Raw genomic sequence first — 6449 nt, forward strand, 5'->3', positions numbered from 1 at the left:
ATTAACCCCCAAGCGGAGGTGTGAAAACCGTGCCGAAAGCTGAATGGCACCTGGGTGAGGTGTCTAGAATGGTGACTCTGGGATACCGGGCGACCTCTCAGAATACGCAGCCTTATCCTTGCATGCGGGGCTCTACAAGGATGGACGAACCCCTTTCCCTAGCTTCTCGTGCGAACAACAATGACAACGCCAAACATAGTTGTAGTAAGTGCGGTTCAAAACAACAGAACGCGCAGGGCTCCCGGCAATGGGTCGGCCAACAATGCCGACCAATCTAGAGCTAGGGGAGCCAATGAAAATGGATTTAATGCGATGGATCGGCGGTATCTCGTGACCTTTGGGTGGACGGAGTAACTGAATCATGACTTGCTAGAATGCTACGATGCGAGTGTGGCCCGTGAACGGGGTTACATGGCACGGTTGCATGCTCTGTGGTGCGAGTAACACCCTGAGCTATTGCACATTTCGCAGCAACGTCTGGGAAACCATGCTGAACTACTCCGTAAAAGGGGCTATGTAAGCAGAACGCCTACTGTACCACAGCTAAAGCCGGCAACAAAGAAAGAGAGGCCACACTAAGACCAACCGCGGGCAGGCATCCAATAGATGAAGAGCGATGCTTTACGACCCGGAGAAACATCAACACCAAGGTTTCTCTTAAGCTGAAATGGATGACGAGCTTCGTGGACATTTTTCCGGTGAATCCGACCTCTGGGCTATCAATTATTGTGTGTATAATGCAGTGAGAGGTTTGGCCGATGCGAACCGTAAAACAAAACAAACCGCTGATCATAAGACCAAAAGACGAATGCATCAACTTGCCATAAAGATAGGCAGGGCAAGACAGTACGCGTGCCGCATTCAATGTGTGAATTGACTACATCACATCTGGCAGGAATTTTACCGCCAAGGTTCGAAAGTTCGCGCGCGAACTCCGGACCTGTTATCACACACTAAACAAGTCAAAGCTGCTGACCATCAGGCAGCATATTGTTGAGAGAATACGGATACTATCTGACGCTAAGAGAAGTCTAGAGCGGAGGGAGAGGTGGGTCAGAGAAAATCAACAGTTTCTCTTTGGCCCATCCCGACCCTTCCAAGACCTTTCAGTTACTGTCGAGTTGAAAAAAGTAATAAGAGGGATGAAGAACTATTCCGCACCGGGACCAGATTGTATCAAAACCTTCTGGTGGAAGAAGTTTTCTTAAACCCACCAGCATTTGGCCGGTATATTCACCTCATATTTGAAGTCGGAAGAGCCGATTCCAGAGTTGTTGGTGGAAGGGCGCACAATGCACCTGCCGAAAATAGGCAACTTAGCTGACCCAAAGAACTACAGGCCAATAAATTGTCTGCACACGCTTTATAAGATATTCACAGCTATCCTAAATGATAGGATTGTTCGGGCAATTGAACCTGTGTGGCAGGAAATGTATAAACAACGAGGCTCAAAGAAAGGCGTAGCCGGATGTCGGGAGAACTTGTTCATCGATAGATGTGTCTGCAAAGATTCAGCATGCTACCAGCGTGACCTATCGATGGCCTGGATTGATTATCGGAAAGCTTTCGATTCGACATCCCATAGACTTATCATCTGTCTTTTGGAAATCTTAAAGGGTCATCCGCAAATATTTGGGTGCATGGAGAGATTGATGCCGCTTTGGAAAACCAGATTTACTATCTCATCTAGCAAAAATCGTGTGACAACTAACAAGGTCACGTTTCAGAGAGGTGTCTTTCAGGGCGACACCATGAGCCCACTCCTCTTTTGTCTTACATTATTGCCACTATCTCTAGCAATGCGCCATTCCGACGGGTACTTGTGCGGCAAACCTGCAGATCGAAAGTACAAGGTCACTCATGTATTTTACATGGACGATCTTAAGATCTATGCTAAAAACAGAGATCAACTGCATCTACCTCTGGGGATTGCCGAACGATATACTAAGGAAATTGGAATGGAATTTGGGTTAGACAAATGCGTCAAGGTTTACTTGAAGGGAGGAAAACTTAATTGCATCCCTGAAGATCCTGAGCTCGATGATAGAAGCGCCATACGACATCTTTGCGCTGGAGAGACTTATACATACCTGGGCGTGCCACAGAGCCGCATTCAGGATGTGACATCTATAAAGGATACTCTCCGAAGCAGATACAAGCGTCTCATCCGATAGATTTGGTCATCCGAACTGTCGGCGAGGAACAAAGTATCTGCAACGAACATGTTTGCGGTCCCGGTACTACTCTATTCATTTGGAGTAGTTTCATGGACGAAGAACGAGCTCAGATATCTTGATATCGGAACAAGAAAGGTTATGCACATGAACAAAAGCATGCATCTTAATTCTTCCGTTCCGCGACTGTACATATCACGCCGTCAAGGGGGTCGCGGAATATTGAGTCTTGAATGTCTTCACAAGAAGATTATTCTGGGTACAGCACATAGCGTTGCAAATGGAAGAGACCCTGTTCTTAAAATGGTCAGGAATCACGAAGGACAACCGAGGGATTTCGCCGGGAGTGGGTGCTAATCTGAAAAATTGCACCCGCTTCCAGCGCAATCGCGGTAAAATTTCAGCCAGAACCACGTCTCACACCAGTGAGATAGGTGGTTACAGTCTGTAAAGGAATCAATGCGACGATCCGGCAAAAGCCTCGTGCTCCCTAAGAACACGGAGCGACCCAAGGACAACCGCCTTCTGCATTTTTTCCGCAAGTTTTCTAGCATATTGTTGACACGCACGGATGCTTTTTAGGCCATTAGCAAGTGAAAGCTTGGCACCTCCAAGAGCGCCGACGATTAGGACGATCAATTTAACAGAATATTCCGGGTACAATCGTTGCCACTCCCTTATAAGGTCTCGATACCTCTCTTTCTTTTCATTCTCCTTGGTTATGATGTTTTTGCCAGCTGGTGCCGAAAATTCGATAACAAACATGCTTCGGTTCTCGAAGTCAAGAAGAACCATGTCAGGCCTCGAGTGAGCAACAGTTCTAGCTTGTTCTATCTGTGGTAGAGTAGGCGTTCTGCTTACGTAGCCCCTTTTCCGTAGTAGTTCAGCATGGTTTCGCAGACGTTGCTGCGAAAAGTGCGATAGCTCTGGGTGTTTCTTGCACCACAGAGCATGCAGCCCTGCCATGTAACCCCGTTCACGGGCCACACTCGCATCGTAGCACACTAGCAAGTCGTGATTCAGTTGCTCCGTCCACCGAAAGGTCGTAAGATCCCGCCGATCCATCGCATTGAATCCATTTTCATTGGCTCCCCCAGCTCTAGATTGGTCGGCATTGTTGGCCGAACCATTGTCGGGAGCCCTGCGCGTGCTGTTGTTTTGAACCGCACTTACTACAACTATGTTTGGTGTTGTCATTGGTGTTCCCACGAGAAGCTAGGGAAAGGGTTCGTCCATCCTTGTAGAGCCCCGCATGCAAGGACAAGGCTGCGTACTCTGAGAGGTCGCCCGGTATCCCAGAGTCACCGTTCTAGACACCTCACCTAGGTGCCATTCAGCTTTCGGCACGGTTTTCACACCTCCGCTTGCGGGTAATTCCTTCGGGACCACCCCTGGACAACTGTCCGCGACTGCCTGTTTATTTTTCTAACCATATTCAGCAGCAACCCTTGGTACAGGGACCCTCTACTCGCAACCCGAGGACGCGTTCGGTGGCTTTGTCATAGGCCCTTCGGTTTGATTCTAGAGTAATCAAAACCGAACCGAATTGTATTATGTATATTTAAAGATTTGTCATAAGGACAACCGCAGGATTTCGTCGGGAGCGGGTGCTAATCTGAAAAATTGCACCCGCTTCCAGCGAAATCGCGGTAAAATTTCAGCCATAACCACGTCTCTCAACCGTGAGATAGGTGGTTACTGTCTGTAAAGGAATCAATACGATGATCCAGCAAAAGCCTCGTGCACCCTTAGAACACGGAGTGACCCAAGGACAAACGCCTTTTGCATTTTTCTCGCAAGTGTTCTAGCATATTGTTTACACGCAGAGATGCTTTTCAGGCTATTAGCGAGTGAAAGCTTGGCACCTCCAAGAGCGCCGATGGTAAGGACGAACAGTTTAACAGAATATTCTGGGTACAATCGTTGCAACTCCCTTATAAGGTCTCAATACCTCTCTTTCTTTTCATTCTCCTTGACTATGATGTTTTTGTCAGCTGGTGCCGAAAATTTGATAACAAACATGTTTCGCTTCTCGAAGTCAAGAAGAACCATATCAGGCCTCGAGTGAGCTACAGAAACAATTGTCTAGAATATAAAGTTCCAGTATATGCGGCACTTCCCATTCTCGACAATTGACTCGATTTCCCTAGGAGCATTTAGAGGAGCGATATTAAGGTGAATGCCGTAGGAGTGACAGACATGGTGATAAAGTACTCTTAGTGCCGCATTGTGCCTTTGAATGTAGGTCGTTCCCGCGTGTGTTGGACAACTAGATAGTATGTGAGCTAAATGCTCGGGGTGTGCTTGGCACACCCTGCAACTATCATCGGGAATGTCTTGGCTCAAAATGTGGCGACGTTATGTTAAGGTGGAAATGACACCGTGTTGCATGCAAAAATGAAACCCTCTGTACCAGACTTCAATCCGGGCGATTTAAGGAAAGCAAAAGTTAGCTCACAAGACATTGACTGATTCTTCACATTTCGGTGGAAGATACCGTGCAACCTCTTATCGAGGAGCAGTTCACGAAAGTTTTTCTCTTGTGCTTTTTTAACCCGGGCTTTCAGGAGTGTGTACTCGAGATAGTTTAGATTTGATGCATTTTGCTCACCCCTAATACTGAAGTCAAGTCCGAGTGTTTCAGCAGCCTCCTCCGCTGCTTTGTACAGAAATGCTCCTTTGCCCACTTCCTCGTGATTCCTGACCATTTTAAGAAGAGGGTCTCTTCCATTTGCAACTCTATGTGCTGTACCTAGAATAATCCTGTTGTAAAGACATTCATGACTCAATATTCCGCGGCCCCCTTGACGGCGTGAGATGTACAGTCGCTGAATGGAAGACATAAGATACATGCTTTTGTTCATGTGCATAACCTTCCTTGTCCCGATATCAGGAGATCTGAGCTCGTTCTTCGTCCATGGAACTACTCCAAATAAATAGAGTAGTACCGGGACGGCAAGGATGTTCGTTGCAGATACTTTGTTCCTCGCCGACAGTTCGGAAGACCAAATCTGTCGGATGAGACGTTTGTATCTGCTTCGGAGAGTATCCTTTATAGATGTCACATCCTGAATGCGGCTCTGTGGCACGCCCAGGTATGTATAAGTCTCTAGAGCGCAAAGATGTCGTATGGCGCTTCTATCAACGAGCTCAGGATCTTCAGGATGCCGTTAATTTTTCCTCGCTTCAAATAAACCTTGGCGCATTTGTCTAACCTAAATTCCATTCCAATTTCCTTAGTATATTGTTTGACAATCCCCGGAGCTAGATGCAGTTGCTCTCTGTTTTTAGCATAGATCTTATGGTCGTCCATGTAAAATACATGAGTCACCTTGTACTTTCGATCTGCAGGTTTGTCGCACAAGTACCCGTCGGAATGGCGCAGTGCTAGAGATAGTGCCAATAATGTAAGGAAAAAGAGGAGTGGGCTCATGGTGTCGCCCTGAAAGACACCTCTCTGAAACGTGACCTTGTTAGTTGTCACACGATTTTTGCCAGATGAGATAGTAAATCTGATTTTCCAAAGCGGCATCAATCTCTCTATGCACCCAACTCTTTGCTGATGAACCTTTAAGATTTCCAAAAGACAGATAAGTCTATGGGATGTAGAATCGAAAGCTTTCCGATAATCAATCCAGGCCATCGATAGGTCACGCTGGTAGAATGCTGCATCTTTGCAGACACATCTATCGATGATCAGGTTCTCCCGACATCCGGCTACGCCTTTCTTTGAGCCTCGTTGTTCATACATTTCTTGCCACACAGGTTCAATTGCCCGAACAATCCTATCATTTATGATAGCTGTGAATATCTTATAAAGCGTGTTTAGACAAGTTATTGGCCTGTAGTTCTTCGGGTCACCTAAGTTGCCTATTTTCGGCTTCTCTTAGTGTCAGGTAGTATCCGTATGCTCTCAACAATATGCTGCCTGATGGTCAGCAGCTTTGACTTGTTAAGTATGTGATAACGGGTCCGGAGTTCGCCCGCGAACTTTCTAACCTTGGCGGTAAAATTCCTGTCAGATGTGATGTAGTCAATTACATTTTGAATGCGGGATGCGTACTGTCTTGCCCAGCCTATCTTTATGGCAAGTTGATGCATTCGTCTTTTGGTCTTAGGATCAGCCGTTGGTTTTGTTTTACGTTTCGCATAGGCCAAACCTGCCGCTGCATTATACACACAATACGAGGGTGGATTGATAAGTTTCCGGCCTGACCAAGAGATGGCGCCACTAGGCCTACCTTGAGGTGGCGTTCTATAGTACCATCCTTAGAT

The sequence above is a fragment of the Belonocnema kinseyi genome, chromosome 10, assembly GCF_010883055.1.
Source record: "Belonocnema kinseyi isolate 2016_QV_RU_SX_M_011 chromosome 10, B_treatae_v1, whole genome shotgun sequence".
Taxonomy (NCBI): domain Eukaryota; kingdom Metazoa; phylum Arthropoda; class Insecta; order Hymenoptera; family Cynipidae; genus Belonocnema; species Belonocnema kinseyi.